The sequence below is a fragment of the Fukomys damarensis genome, unplaced genomic scaffold, assembly GCF_012274545.1.
Source record: "Fukomys damarensis isolate Sample0158 unplaced genomic scaffold, DMR_v1.0_HiC HiC_scaffold_15, whole genome shotgun sequence".
Taxonomy (NCBI): Eukaryota; Metazoa; Chordata; class Mammalia; order Rodentia; family Bathyergidae; genus Fukomys; species Fukomys damarensis.
In genome coordinates, this window is record NW_022900927.1 from 13,388,178 (window position 1) to 13,405,197 (window position 17,020).

At 35.3% G+C, this 17,020-nt stretch overlaps 1 protein-coding gene across 2 annotated transcripts in view; it reads right to left on the bottom strand.

The window, feature by feature from the left end:
* Window positions 1-17,020, bottom strand: part of Cntn1 (contactin 1) — a 395,948-nt gene that overhangs the window by 285,291 nt on the left and 93,637 nt on the right. The window contains exon 2 of one of the 2 annotated variants that reach the window (XM_010640948.3): window positions 11,610-11,657. The exons of the other annotated variant lie outside the window; for it this stretch is intronic. The gene's annotated coding sequence lies outside the window, so the exon portion shown is untranslated. The remainder of the gene's footprint in view (window positions 1-11,609; window positions 11,658-17,020) is intronic. 2 annotated transcript variants of the gene reach the window in all.

Below are 17,020 nucleotides of genomic sequence, written 5' to 3' on the forward strand. Positions count from 1 at the left end.
TCATCCCAATTTACTGTGTTGAGTTGGCATTGTACAGAAATGGACAACCATATTGGTCTAGAAATGTTAATTTATTTTTATTTTTTTCCATGTGTACAGGGGTAACACATCATACTAAATATGGAAGGTCATATCTACATGGGTTTGATTACAGAAACTAATAAAGTATTCTCTAAATAATGAAAAAAAGAATAAGAAGACTACAAGAGCAAGAAGCTATTTAAATATGTTCAGGGACCATTTTCATCTCCAGAATTAAGGATTATTTTAATGTTACATCATTGCCTTTTTTCTTTTACTTTCCTTTTTAGTTTTATTTTAGAATTCCCTATTTTTAATGTTCATACAGAGATTTCTTTAACTGAAATACCAAATAGTTTCTTTGGTGTGAAAACTATAATAGTACACAGGATCCTAATGAGATAATTAATAATGTGAAATAGGAAGTAAAGGGCTAAAGGTGTAGGGAAAGTGGGAAGGGTGGGGGAAAGGTAATAAGGGAGAGGAAAAAAATATGAGAAACTGAAAAAGTGGAAATAAAGTGTTTGTAAATGGGGAGGGGAGAAGCGGGTGAAGGGAGGGCAGGGACAAGGGGAAAAAATGAGAATCAAGACCTACTATGTAAAGGTACAGGATCCCAATGATGAATGTAACTGCATTATATACCTAGATTGTACCAATAAACTCAATAAAAATAAAAATAAATAAATAATTTTTTCCTACTCTTACTCTCCATTGTTCCTAGAATTCATTCTTTGATTTTAGAGAACATGAACTTGCATTTCGGATATCTAGCAGGTTTGGGAGTTACATCTCACCCCCTATATCATTGTCATGAGGATTCTTCTGAAGCTATGAAAGTAACACAGGTTATGATAGAAGGGACCCTAAGCACACTCCAATACCCCCCAAAATTGGTCTTGGGCTATTTTACAAACAGACCAGTCTAATCCTCTTCATCAGAATGTGCCCCCTCTAACTACACAAGCTGGAATCCTTTCCCTATTTTCTTTCACTTTCTAACTAAAGCTTTTTCCTGTTAATTCATACTATTGCTTTACTTTAATTTCCATTACCGCTAAAGCAAGAACCCACATTACTGGTGACACAACAGCCACTATATTACAATGAGTTTCTATTATCTCTGGAAACCTACCCTCCATAACTACTTCACAGGCTTTATATGAAGGTTAGAAATGATTATTTATCTAAATGAATGTTAGATTTTAAAGTAAGGGAGTATATGTGTATGGTTATAAGAGTCAAAGAACAATGTACATGCGATATAGGGGGAAATATAACTCCCAGTCAGGTAGTTTGTGTTCCCCAAGATTGAGGAATGAATTCAAAGGAACGCCAGAGGTTAAGAATAGGAGAGATTTATTAAGAGATAGCTCCTGAGAGATAAGAGAGGACACACAAAGTGAGTTACCACTATGGCCCTTTGTCAAGGGGAATATCTATACAGCAAAATCACAATGTGGGTACAACATTAGTCAGACTATAGTCAACCTATAAGATTATATGTATAGCTGCTTAGCTAATATTGGGCTAATAAGGAAGAGGGTCATGTAGTAAGGGTGCATGGAAAAAACAAAGGCATTTTTGGGAAGAGTTGTGTCGGGATGCTCTGGTCACCCACATAGGCAACTGATGCCTAGTGGACTTCCTGGACCAGGTGATGCTAGTTATAGTGTAATTTTAAGTTACTGCTTATCCCTTACTGGGACTGGTAATTACATCTTTATTTGGAGGCTTGATCTCCTGCCACAATTCTGATGTTTTATGTTGTTTTTATTTTCTGTTGACTTCCTTAACCCAGCCCCTTCCTGGCTATATATTAATTTCTATCTAACTGATTTGCCTATAATATTTGTATTTCTAATTTCCATCCAAACTTATTCCTGAGCTAATCTGATAACTGAATCAATATCCCTGTGTCAAATGAAAATACATGTTTCTGTACGAATTTTTTGTTGGTTTTTTTGAGACAGGGTGTCATTATGTAGTTGAGACTGACCTGGAACTCACTATGTAGCCCAGGCTGGTCTCGAACTCACAGAGATCCTCCCTTCTGAGCTTCCCAAGTCCTGCGATCACAGGTGTGTGCCACCGTGCCCGGCTTCCCAACTATTTTAATTATATAAATCTAGAACTACAGCCCTGTTACCAAAACTCAAAAAGCACAAAAAGAAGTATAGATGTGATCATGGGTCTTAAGTCACAAAATCCTAATAAATTAAGTTTCAAAATGAATTAAGAGCATGCTTCTTAGGTGAAAGGATATTGTGATATAAGAAAATCTATTAATTTACTCTAACACTATACTAAAGAGAGATTTTGTTATTGTTGTTCCTGTGATTTGCTGGGCTGGGGTTCAAACTCAAGGCCCTACACACACTAGGGAAATGCTCTTCCACTGAGCTACCACTCAGGCACCAAAGAAGACATATTATGGACCATGAAAAGAACAGAACACTTAGGGCTGGGGGTTTGGCTCAGTGATTCCTTGTAAGTGCAAGGGACTGAGTTTGATCCCTGGTACCAAAAAAAAAAAAAAAATAAAATAAATTATTTTAAAGTTAAGCAAAAGAAGCCTGGGGATGTAGCTCAGGGGCGTAGCACCTGCCTGGTAAGCATGAGGCCCTGAGTTTGATTTCTGATACCAAAAAAGGAAAAACAAGTTAAAAGAAAAATTCATAATACAACTTTGACAAGAGGCCAAATTATATACAGCATATCAATAAAATAATATTTTTGAAGAATTTTTAATATGCAAAGGATCAAAGTTCAATGTAAGAGAGACATGCAACTATGGGATCTCTTGATACAGCTGAAGTACTGTACATACTAGCAATATTAGTCCCGGACACTTCCAAAATGTGAACTTCAGCACTACACTAGACATACAGAAGTCATGGATCTATGGGAGAATTTCAAGACAGACAGAAGAAGAAATACTAGGTTTGCAAATAACAAGGGTATAAATCCAGAAATTAAGACTTATGGATAGTTACAATATATTTCTAGGGAAATACAAAGAAATATGGAACCATTGCTATGATGATATGTTATTGGCTGGGGATTTAGCTCAGTGGCCCTGTGCCTGCCTCATAAGCACAAGGTCTTGAGTTTGATCCCTGGTACCAAAAAAATAAATAAAATAAAATAAATTATTTTAAAGTTAAGCAAAAGAAGCCTGGGGATGTAGCTCAGGGGCGTAGCACCTGCCTGGTAAGCATGAGGCCCTGAGTTTGATTTCTGATACCAAAAAAGGAAAAACAAGTTAAAAGAAAAATTCATAATACAACTTTGACAAGAGGCCAAATTATATACAGCATATCAATAAAATAATATTTTTGAAGAATTTTTAATATGCAAAGGATCAAAGTTCAATGTAAGATGAAGTAGAGAAAACAATACTAAATTTAATGCATATAAGGCCTAAAATATTTTAAAATGTTAATAAAGTATATTGATGAGATGTGAGATTTTTAGTTATTGTTCTTATTTTCCAACTTTTTCCAAATGAGGGCACATGTTTTTAAATTAAAGATTTTCTATCATAGGAAATTATCCACATCTTCTCTGATTCTCATAATGATCTTTTCATTGTCATCACATTTTTGCCAAATGAAAATCACTACATGACTTGCCTTTGCTATTACAAGTGAGACTAGAGATTTAGAATTCAATTTAAGTTCTTTTTACAGCAACATTATGCTAATAAATGTATCCTTGCCTTACAACCTGAGCAAAAAGAGAAGCCATTATTTCAAATGCTCAAAATTTCTAAGCGATTTGTCTTATTAACTGATAGGTGAATCAGTAATCAAAATGCAAATAGTTAGATTAGAATTTCATCACCCTTTCTTGCCAAACTTCTGCTCAGATCAGAAGGATAACATTGGTATGATAGCAGATTATATTGTCTACATATGGGAAAATCAACTGCAAGGTAATCACTCAGGCAGTAATTATATAGCAATTAATATTTATGTTTAGGATATTATGCTAAATAATCTGTGAAGGCTTGAAAGACGTGGAGCTATAATTCTCTTCTCTTACAGATTTTATAATCTAATTTGGGATATATGTGTGTAAAGGAAAAGTAACAATGAGGGTTTAAACTAAAATGTTAAGAATACAGGACAAGGGAGGAAATGAATATAAAGGGTCTGCTGTGTAGTAGGCACTGATAGGCACCTTACACGTGTCATCTCATTTATCTTCAGAGTACTAAGATTTGCAAAGTATCTAATTAGGAAGAATCCAAAAGGATGAGAAGTGTCTTTAGTGAACTTCATATTTACTGAGAACAAACTTCTAGTAGGTACCTATTTCCTTAGGGAAGATGATAGTAGACCCTTTTATGAACTGCCGAATTATGGCTCACCAAGCTTCCCCAAGAGTGGGTCCCTGGGGTGTTAACAAATTTTCCAAGAGGCAATTTGCATTCAGGGGAGGATCCTTTTTAAATATATTTCTGTTGGAATCTCCTTAAATTATTTCGGCTCCTGATTGAGGTTTTTGGTATGAAAAGCAATCAGGAGTCTCTCAGAAGTAACTTTGAGGCAAGAGATTCAGGGTCAGAGCTCTTATCTTTCCCTGTCCTGGACAGTGCAACATGATAGACACTAAGAACAATGTCAGACTGAGTTTCCTGTAGATGACAGGTTGAACTATAATCATGTAGCCTGCAATTGTTTAAGATCAGTTTGAGCCAGGAATCCCTGTAGTAGTGAAAGTCATCAGTTGGAATGTGGTGGGAAATCAGTTTACCACAGAAGCTCTCCATATAGTGACAGAAAGATCTGGTGAACAAACACCTTGACTTTCTCATTGCTTGGCCTTTGGAAGCAGGGTACATGCCATGGCGTGATCCTCTAGGACTCTCAGGCAATAGGAGTGGGACAGAGAGAACCTTAAGAAGGAGGGATTGGAGTTCCTGATAATTTGGATATGTCGTTTTAAATTATATAAAATCTTTTATGTGAAAATTAATACACTACAAGTTGGACCAGCTAGTTTTGGGGTTTGTTTGTTTTTGTTTTTTGTAATGCGATTATGAGTTAGAAAAATATAGAACCTAAGGAGTCACTGTCATTTGCAAAGCCAGTGTTCAAAGCAATTCTGTTTGACACTAATAGTTTATCCTTTACATGAAATGCACAAGACTCTACATGTTTTCCAGAAAAAAATATACATCAAGCCAAAATTCAATAAATTATCGCCCACTGATGGTAAAAAATAATTTAAAACTCCATCTAAAATGTCATCATGCAATTCAGGAAGAAAATAAAGTTGTTATGTGTTTTATGAAAAGCTCACAGTCATATTATTTTATTCTTCACCAAATCTCAGCCACTAAATCCCTTGCGTCTCCTTGGATTTCCTTTTATTTAATGAGGTATTATTGGTTTGATGAAATGCAATGAAGAGTCATGAGATATTCTTATATTAGTTACACTCAGGAAAGTACAGTAATGGCTTTCAATATCTATTCTACTCTTCATTATAATCTAACTGAAAAGGAACTCGAGTTAAAAGTTCAAAATAATCCAATTATGTAAGAAATGCAAAAATATAACGAGTAGTCACTCAACAACACTGCAAGACACAGCAGGGCTGTAATGCTTATCACAGTGTTTCAAAAAGTGCTAAGTATGGTAGTAAGCACATATTTGTTGTGAACACATTACTGTTGATTGGACTGGGGATGTAGCTCAGGGACAAAGTGCTTGTCTCCCATGCATAAAGACTTGGGCCAAATTATTCCAAGCACTGCAAAAACAAGCAAACAAACAAAAAAACAAACAAAAATTATTGTTGATTGATGATAACCATCAAGTCCTGAGTAAATTATAGTATTTAGAGGGAGTCCATAGAACTGCTGAAAATTTATACAAAAGTTATAAAGCCATAAATGTTTTGAAGTAAATAAGCAAGTAAGTTTTGTTTCTTGATGAAAAAGGAATGATCGCACATCTATATTTTCTAATTTATGAAACAAAATTGATATAAATTAAAAACTTGATGGAGCGATTGATTTTTTTATATTGTTCAAATGGCCCAATAGAACCAAATTTATCATCAGTATCACAATGAGCTGGTGTCAAATATTTATCCAACAAGTAGATGTTTCATTACACATTTATTTGTGGTCATATTTATTAGCTATGAGAAATCTAAGGCTTTCTTTAAAGCATTACAAAAAATTTACAAATAAGGTCCTCACAGTAAGAGGCAACTAAAAGATGGAAGTGAGTCTGGGACAGAAGCCATCCACAGAGTGTTGGAATCTTTTAGAGATTCCTATATACCATTATCTTCTGGCTTCCAGTGTTAACTATTTAGATGTCATCTATGCATCTAATCACCTTTCCTTGAGCAGTGCTCTCCAATGTTTCTCAGGCTAAAGTTCTTTCTGTTGTTGGTGTTCTTCAGTTTAATCTTGATGTTTATTGATGTAATTTTCTTTCAGTTTATCCTCATATTTTCCTTAGACTTCTAGTTCTGAAGAGTAGACAGTTTCTAATGCTTATATTTCTACTACTAACAGTATACAATGCAATTTCATCTTGAGTTACTTGTACCTCACAGATCATTTCAATCACTTGAGCAGAAGTCAAAAATGGAAAAGAAGTCATCGTGGAAAGCTCTATGGACATACCTCTTGTCTAATAAAATAATTCATTCTAACATACGTTATGAGCCCACAGAATTCTTGAGAATTTTATATTAATAGAAACACTGCCAGCATGGGCTGAAAAAATTAGGGAGATGTAATATAAAAGAGACTGAAGCTGCCTTTGCTAGATGGAAGATGAAGAAATGGGCCACAAAGTGAAGACATTCAGTGGCCTTCAGAAGTTGAGAGCAATCTCCACCTCCTAGGAGCAAGAAAACAAGGCACTGCAACCTACAACAATAAGGAACTGATTTCTGCTGACAACCTGAATAAGCAAAGAACCAGCTCTTCTCTGAGTCTCTACAAAGTACAGCCTAAAGACATACTACACTTGGCCTCTGACCTACTGAAATGCAAGATATTCAATGTTTGTCCAGTCTTTGTTGTTTTATTTAGAAACTGCCTCTGTTTAAGAGAATTCGTCTGTGATAATTTGTTAAACAAATAGAAATTTAAGTCAATATGAATTGCACTTTTTTTTCCATAATTTTTAACTATCTCATTTCTTTAGTTTTTTGTTGTTGTTGTTTGTTTGTTTGTTTGTTTTGTACCAGGAATCAAAGGTCCTTGTGCTTGTGAGGCAGGCTACAGAACCACTGAGCTAAATCCCTGGCCCCATTCCTTTAGAATTTGATCTTTGAAACACTTTCAATTTGGATTCACACTACAAAGGATTTATTTTGTTTCCTCTCAATGACTCTGAGCCTAGAACCAACCTAAATTATTGGATGAAGCTTATTGGACTTATATAGGAGAAATATAATTTCCAACCTGTTACATGTCAAGAGTGCTGATGTCCCACATCAAGAAATGAATTCACAAACCAAAGGAAAATGTTACAAGAGTTTTATTGGAATAATTCATACGTCAGAGTCACAATGTGGGTGCGATGTGGATCAAACTACAATCAGCCTATAGGAATACAAGTACAGCCACTTAGCAAATACTGATCCAATAGGGAAACGTCATGTAGCCAGAATACATGGAAAGAACAAAGGCATTTTCAGGAAGGGAAGGGTCCACATGCTCTGGTCACCCATCTGGGCAACTGAGGCCTATCTAGACTTATTGGATGAGGTTGTCTAATTACAGGATAATTCCACATTACTGTTTATTCCTAGGGAAGCTATGTAGGCCTGGCTATTGCATTTTTATCTTAAGGCCTAGCTTTCTTCTGATGTGCCTCCAGCCATAATTCTGATGTCTGTTTTTGTGCTGACTCCCTTGAAAGCCCAGTCCTTTGCTGATGGTGTATTAATTTCTATCTGACTTAGCTGCCTATAATAGGACCACATGGTAGAATTCATCAACCAAAGTTAAATGAACGCTAACATTTCTGAATCCTAGGGGTAGATTTGTACAGTGCACTCAACGGCAAGATCTAGAAAAGTAGATTTCTTTGATGTGTCCTTTCAATGGTAGCTTTGTTTTTTTTGTAGACACAGACCTTGACCTTGAGAGTGTTGCCCTTTTGGATTCTGTCTCTAAAGCATTTTCCTACCAGGTTCAAATTAGGGTGGTGGCCTTAGCTTTACCTAATGTTCCCAAGTTTTCATTTTCTTCCCTTTGAAGGCTCCAGATTTCATTTAATATTTTTTGCCTTTGATTCTTTTCTTTTATTACCAGGTTAGCAAAGCATTTAAACAGAACTTTTTATAATTATATTTTTAGACTTTTCCATTTAACACCTCCCAGAAAGGGAACCCTTAGTATAATTTTTTAAACCAATCCCAATTTATTTTCAAAAACTGAAGTGACTCATTTTATTGCCCATACAACAAAGATTACATTATCTTAAGTAAAATTATCAACAAAATAATGGCTTTTTCCACTCAATTTTTTAATACATTAACAAGTTCCACTCTTGATGGTTCTGATATTTAAGAAAAATAAGTAGTAGATCACAGCAGTATGTCTCACATTTTAAATCCCTACTTTCTAAAATATAGTGATAGCATCATACAAAATGTCACTTCCAGAAAAATGCAGAACAAAATTTAGAAAGTCTGTCTTACTTTTAGAAATTCATGAATCAAAGATTCATTTACCCTTGGTGATATTTAGAAGCCCTGATATCGTCAATCAGAATGAATAAAACATACTTTGGGCTTTCATAGCAGGCCATACACTTTACTATAATAATTTGTCTACTAGTCTGCTTTTATCTACTAATTTGTAAGCATCTTGAAGAGACATCTTTATCATTTTTCTTAATGGTTAGCTCAGAATTCAGCCTCTAATATGTGCTGATTAAATATTTCACAAATGTAATCCATGAGTGAATTCACTGGAAACAAATTTATAATGATGTTATACAGGTACTGTACTTTCTTATTAATGTTAAGAAAAATTAGTGCTTATTCTTTAATATTAATCCCATCATCACTGAAAGATATCTCTCAAAATGAACTTGGAGCCTAAGAAGCATTACCCTTCTTTATCTTGTTTGTTTACTAATTCACATATTTCATGGGGACAACGGGTGAATGATTTTTGATTCATTCTTTGATTCTAAAATAGGAGTTTGGATTTTTTTCTATCAGAAACATTGTTAAAAGGATGATAGCAACACCAGAATAAAGAAAGAAAAGGAACATTGTCAATAACAAATTAAAATAAATGTATATAAGAGCTGTGTTCTAGGTAATTTGCATTATTAAAGCAATTTGATGACTATCCTTTATTCTACTTTACTTTTTAAAAAATCAATACTATAATACCAAGAAATGAGAAAGCCTCAAGTAAAAAGTAATCAGACATTTATTCGGGTTTCATTTCACATAAAACTTCAAGCTTAGATAGCCTTATTATTTTTAAATTCACCTGAAATTTATATTTAAAATACCAGATTATGTTCTTTAATTTTTATATTAATTTCTCCAGAGAAAATTTTCCCCTGTAAAATATTTAATAGAGTTAAGGGAGTTAAGACCCAATCACTGACTCTTTCCTTCATTCAACTTCCTATGACCTTCAGGATATGTCAACCTGGGTTCCGTTGATACTTCAAAAGCAAAATAGGAACACCAAGCTCATTTTCTGCAACAAAATATATTTATATTCCCTTATCTATCAGTTTTGAAGATTTTCTCTTTTTATTAAGGAAGGAAATTTAAAACCATATGCTCTTGGGGCCGGGGATTTAGCTCAGTGGTTCCACCGCCTGCCTCCCAAGTGCCAAGGTTCCAAGTTCAATCCCCAGTAACCCCCCAAAAGATAAAACCGTACGCTCTTGTTTCTCCTTTATTCCTTTTACACAGTATGTCATCGATACTATCAAGTATGTCCTTGTCTCCCAGTAGCAGCACGTGCACTCTCCTCTTTCTTCTCACTGAGTACATTAGGATCCCGCCGTCATTTCACACACTGGCAGAGTTAGGTAACTCCAGTATTTCATTGTTGGTTTTTGCTAATCGGTCAGCCACTCAGATTGTGAATCACTTTATACAACCATGAAAGTACAAACTACAACCCAGCATTTTGCAGGTAGAGAATTAGTGATGGAGGGCCAGTTGTAAAGTTGGAACAATCACATTCTTAGCACCAAAGAAAGTTCACACACCTTACTATTTACTCGAGTTGCATAATCCATTACTTTTGCCTCAAACATGCCTCATTCCCCCCACCACAGTGGATATCCATAATCTCCCAGTAGCAGCACGTGCACTTTCCTCTTTCTTCTCACTGAGTACATTAGGATCCCGCCGTCATTTCACACACTGGCAGAGTTAGGTAACTCCAGTATTTCATTGTTGGTTTTTGCTAATCGGTCAGCCACTCAGATTGTGAATCACTTTATACAACCATGAAAGTACAAACTACAACCCAGCATTTTGCAGGTAGAGAATTAGTGATGGAGGGCCAGTTGTAAAGTTGGAACAATCACATTCTTAGCACCAAAGAAAGTTCACACACCTTACTATTTACTCGAGTTGCATAATCCATTACTTTTGCCTCAAACATGCCTCATTCCCCCCACCACAGTGGATATCCATACCCTCTTTCATGCCGTTTTTAGTGGTAACTATAAAGGAAAGTACGACCTTCTCATCTTCTGCTCCATCCAAACTCATTCCACGATGTTACGGAACCCTTATCTTACCCAGGTAGTTTATATAGTTATAGAAAAATAAAACTTGATTGTCAGACTTAAGTAAATGTGCCAGTTACTACTACATAACCTGAGATAAACCCTCACATTTTTTTCAGGATGTGACAAATAACGATAATAAATTTGGCGGGGGGGGGTAGCGGGGATCAAACTCAAGACTCTGGACTTGAAGAGGCAGGCACATTGGCACTGAGCTAAATTCCTGGCACTGATAATAAAATTTTTATGACATCAGTCTGGGAGGCTTAAATAATATAATTTATGTAAGGTGCTTAATATAGTGTCTCAATTAAACTAAAATTAAGTAAGTAGTATTAGATTTGTTGTTGTTGTTGCTGTTGTTGTTATAATTATTATTGGTACCAGGGATCAAACTCAGGACCTTGGACTTTAGAGGCACTTGTGGTGCCACTGAACTAAATCCCTGGCCCTTTGTTATTATTCTTATTAATAATTTCATGACATGTCCACATCATTCTAGCCTACACTGGGTTCTGTCCCACCTTAATAACTCAGCAATACTGAGTGCTGCAATATACAATCAGATTGGCTGCTAACTGCTTTGCATGTTATATGCATACTTGCAGAGAGAATACAAGCAATGCATAATGCCTTTTGTCTTTTAAAATTGAGGAACATTATAAAAAGTTAAAAATAAAACAATACCACTGAGTACATGTCATGGAACAGAGAATTACTGAGTCCTCAACAACAAGAAAAATGATTAAATATTCCATTATGTACAGTTTTGTTACATATCTTATCCATTAAAATTAACATGTATTTGTGCAGGTGTGGATAGCTTACCTCAGGATTGTTCTGAATTCAGCTTCAGAAATGGTCCAAAATGGATATCTACAAATCAATTATGAAGTTATAGTTAGTTAATTTGAGGATTAAAATTTGTCTACATTTAATGAAAGTTTCTGTTATAATCTACAGATAATCAGTTTAATTTTTTTTTTTTTTTTTTTTTTTTTTTTTTTTTTCGGGATTTTGGTACCGGGGATTGAACTTGGGTCTTTGTGCTTGCAAGGCAGGCCACTGAACTGCTGAGCTAAATCCTTGGCCCAGTTAAATTTTAATGTCATAGAAATCTTGTTTCTTCTTTGAGCATTACAAGAAGATTGCAGCACATTTATAAAACCAGTAAATATATTTAAGCTTAGTGAGTTTGACCTTTTCTGAGATTTTTCAAAGCCTCTTATAGTTTACTTCTAAAACACCACCTTATTCAGCACTGACATATAAAAGTTGATGTTTCAAATTAAAAATTATAATACCACCACTCAGTTTGTCCCATTTTATGATGCAAAACTATATGAAGACTAGAGTGAAGCTTTTTGCAAATTGGATACATTTCCATAGAAATAGGCACCAGTATTTCAACCAACTGAAATACTGTCATGTCACAAAATTCAACTTCAAGAATTAACAATTTCTTGTGTGTCAAGAAAAAAATTCCATCTAAGTAGCATTTTAAAATATTTTCTCTTACAGGATGACTCATGAAAAATTTAAAGAAGGAAGAGAACAGAAAGTGCGCTTCAGATTTACAAATCTCAGTTACTGTGATCATTTTCACTGCCACTTTAATGGAAAAACATTCTTTCCCCTGAGAAAACTTGAAATCAGATGCAGAAACCAAAATACAAACAGGCATTACATAAATCAATAGAGATCCATTTTGGCTATAACAGAGAACAGCTGAGGGGACACAGTGTCCAAGCAAAGACAACTCAATTTAGGGCCCTTCATGTGGCTCTGTTTACCTAATGATATTCCTTTGGGTTTCCTCTATTTTGCACTTCAGTGTGGTGCCTCATTTCAACCCAGACAGTGGTTAGAAGAAAATTAGTGAAATGATCAAACTTTATGGGAGGTAGAAACAATGGCCGCCTCTCCTTTTAGCTCTTAGAAGCTACGAAGACAACAAAACTTGCATCATATTTTTGTTCCTAAATCTCAAGAAGAAATAATTGTTACACATACAGTCATTAAGAGAGAACAGGAAAGTTTCCTCAGAGATTGCTGGCACATATCAGCACAGGACTGTGATCAGGTTCAGTGGACAAAGCTGAACTGAGATTTAATTTTTCTGTTTTGCATGATCAAGGCAAATGTCCAACAGGATAGAACCCAAGTGAGAAGAGGCAGTATTAGTGTATCTCTCTGTGGCTGGCATGAAATCTCTCCACTTATGGATTCACTCCTTTGTCTGATCTGAAGTCCACCTTCCATAGTTATATTTGTGAGTTTACACATTCCTAGCATGTTACCTATAGTGCAAATACAATTTTGGAGGCCTGCTACAGTCATTGTCTATATCCCAGATTTACTATTCCTTCTTCTGTTCACTTACATTTTAGGAGTCCTGAACCTGTTTCAAGTTCAATGTGTTTTCACATTTCTGCCTCCCATTTTCAGCTCTGTGTGGATGAGACAACTCTTGCTAACAGAAGTAACCTTCCTAGAGACCATGTGGCTGCTCTCTAGTGTAAACCAAAGCCTGACTCATCAGTGAGTCATAACATCTTCATAAAGAAAAGAGGCTCCAACTACCTTTGTACAGAATTCTTTAAAAAAGAAAATTGAACGCTTTGTGTGATCAGTAATTTCAGGCTATATTAAACCTTTCTAGTCAATTAATCCTGAATCCCTCACCAAAAATAAGGGTTGAATAGAATGCCTTGACTTCTTAAAGGTCTCTTCATTTTGTTCATGAAACTTTTAGATAAACCTTGAAATAAGGCTTAGTCATTGTTTTCTTCCCCCCCCAAAAGGCACCTTCTGAAAATAGGAGAAAAACAGGTATGAGAAGCACTTCTAAATTTTTACAAACTGTATTGCACATTCTAAAGCCATTCTGCAGCTTTCCACAATGTTGGAAACTAAATAATTGGTTGATGTCTCCCATATGCCAAATATCTACTAATCTTAAATTCCAAGGCCCAGTCGTTTAGAAGATTCAATATGCATATGCAATAAGCTTACATGTCAGCCTCCCACACTGCCCATCTTAGACAAACTGTGAGACAGGTAGCTTCCCATAATCATTTTGTCCACTCCCATAACGTCTTTCAATATCCTCTATATCATGATTTTTGTATTAGTGTGAAGTCATTATACATAAAATGGACATTCTTCATTTAATGACCAAATTAAGTTCCTGCAACTAGGTTGCTAAATGAGGAACTGTACATAGTATGTACATTACAACATTCAGAACAAAGTAATGGTCAAAGAAAACTCCAATTTGATGACTTTGCTTTTATTTGCATGATTCTTACATGCAGTATGGTAATGTACAATAGAACACAAAACCACAGCACTGTAGCGTACAGTACAGTCAGCAAAAATTACAGTATTATATAAATAAGGTTCATTATACTATAAAAAAGACAGTTAAACTCTATAAATAAGATACACGTCTAAACAGCATCCCTTGGTTTAAGTCCAAATAGTCATTAAGCGGGTAGTCGTTAAATAAGGAGTATCTGTATTTCATAGTAATTTCCAACCACCTTAAATTCTAGCATTCATGAATATGTTATTTGTTTTACTTTGTTATTGTTTGTTTAGGTGAGTGGGGACCACTGCTATCATAAGAGCATAAAGCATCATTTTTATATTCCTATATTGATTCAACGAAGTCTTCCAAAGCAGGTGACTGGTGTAGTAGGACCATGGTTGAGAATAATATGTTATTTTATAGGATCTCATTTTTAGAGAACAGTGATGGTAAAAACTTTAGAGCTTTCAACAATGCAAACAGCCTCCTGCAGTACATATGCCATAGGTTCATCACCACTGTTACATGATATTATATTCATAGGACCGTATTTTTAGACTGCACTTTACTTTGAAATATTTTCAGGAGAAAAATAAACGGACTCAAGATCTTAGGAATCCGGACTAGATCCCAAAGTCAGAGTCTTTAAATCTGCTCCAGAAACATACCTGCACTTTGGGGAGATTTAGACGTCTAGTCAAAAGACAATAGTAGGATCAAAGATCAGAACCAGATTGCTTTGAATTGTGCTTATTTATTAAAAGCTCTCAGAAGAGAGCCAAATGTATGCTGTTTTACTTTGACTGTGCCTGCCATTTGATAAGCAGGTACAAAGTAGAAGTGACACTTTTCATCTTCGATTTCTTCTTCTAAGAAGAAATTAACTATTCCTCTCAGCTTTATTTAACTGCAGGAATTTTGCCACGTTGAATCCCAAAGTATTTCTTAACTGCTTTATGGTTAATCATAAAAAAAAAACCTTCCCTTTCATGACTCAACTCGAAACAAGCACATTTAAATATCTTAAGTAACAGCAAACTTCTTAGAGGATGTAGTTATAATTATGTTCAATCCCCAGCCACTGATAATTCAGGACCTAGGAAAGCTCAGACTAAAAAAAAAAAAAAAAAATTCCTCTTGAGCTTTGCTGTTTATTTTCTTACTCCATAACTAATTATTTCTTTAGTAGTAGATACACATCCAAATGACACCAGAGAGCTAGCCTTTCACTTACAAGCTTCCTTGGTAAAATGTTAAGTAACCAGAGGGAAAAAAGTTAAGGAAACTTAAATTCTTGTTTTAATGAATGTGAAGTAGCACACACAAAAAAGAATTATTAAATGATCCCTCCCCCAACCAAAAAAAAGAGATGAGGAATGGAGAAAAAGACTTTCTGATGGACATTTCAGGTGAATTAGAGATAAGTTTTTACGATAAAATATTGTTATTCTTTCCTTGAGAAAAATATATGCTTTAAAAATGTTTTTTTTAAAGCATATTATGGTTTTTCTCACTTATATTCATTTCCAGCATCAGTATCTTGAGTTTTGGGTCCATTATCAAGAAAAATAAGGGCTCAGGGACAAGGGCAAAAATGAGAACCGAGACCTGTTATGTAAAGGTACAAGATCCCAATGATGAATGTAACTGTACTGTATACCTAAAATGTACCAATAAACTCAATGAAGAAAAAAAAAAGAAAAATAAGGGCTGTAGCATCCCTAGAGTCACTCTGAGAAGTTCCATGGTTAGTCAGTGACCAAGAGGGAGCAAAGGACAAAGCGTGGACATACTGGGCAAACAGATGATTCACATATTAATCGGGACAGAGCAGGGTGACATTATTTAATTATGCTACTCAGAAGAGGGCATGATTTAAAACTCATGATTTGTTTATTTCTGAAATTTATCACTTAATATTTTCAGATCACGCTTGACCATGGATAGCTAAAATCATGGAAAGAAAGAGAAATGCCAGATGAGACGGTATTACTGAACATGTACCGTTAGCCACTTCCCTACCTTTAAGTTCTAGGAACAATTTATCAGCACAAAAAAAGAAAGATTTTATTTAATGGAAAATTCAAGATGGAATTGATAGGACTTGGTCAATTCTATATTCTTTTATTTTTGGGTGCAAGGAATAAAAAAACATGGAATTAAAGCTACAATAAGAGTTCTAGCGTGTTTGACTAGTTGTACGGATGGATGTGGGATTACTTGAGATTGCGAGACAGAGTCTGGAAAAAGAAATAAAATGACTTTTAGAGCTCCATGACAGAAAATCGAGAAATAGAAAAGAAAGCTTATCATCTGTACCTGAAGTTAAGAGAGAGGTCAAAGCTAGAGTTAAGGGCCTGGCTGCCATTTCTGCTGAGGTGCGTAAATTAATGCCATGAAAATGACAAACACAGTGAGAAGAAACTAGGACTGAGAGAGGCGAGACCAAGGAGAGGCGCCCAAAGCACAGCACACTGAAAACGTGTGGTCAATGAAAGGATATGAAGAAAGCAGGGTCACTGAAGGCAAAAATAAAAAGGAGATACCTAATGAAAAGACGTTGCCAAGAGGGTTACCTATTCTGGGAGAGTCTGAGGAAGATTAAAAACTGCAGAAATGGAAAGCAGCTAGCAATGTAAGAGTGACTTAGTGAGCTCTACAAAGTCAACTCTGCCCAGCTGCAAAGACAGATGAGGGACATAGGAGATGTAGAAACGGAGTGAAAACTGTTGCTCACATTGATCTAAAAGAAGAAAAGACAGGAAGGAAGAAGGGAAGGATAGAGAAAGACTTTGTTTTGTCTCATTTCGTTTGTTAAATAGAAGCTCATCAGACATTCTTAAAATTGGGAAGGTATCCAACGAGAAAAGATCAATATAAGATGTAAAAATATAGCTTGACTAATTGACCTCACTGCATATCCAAG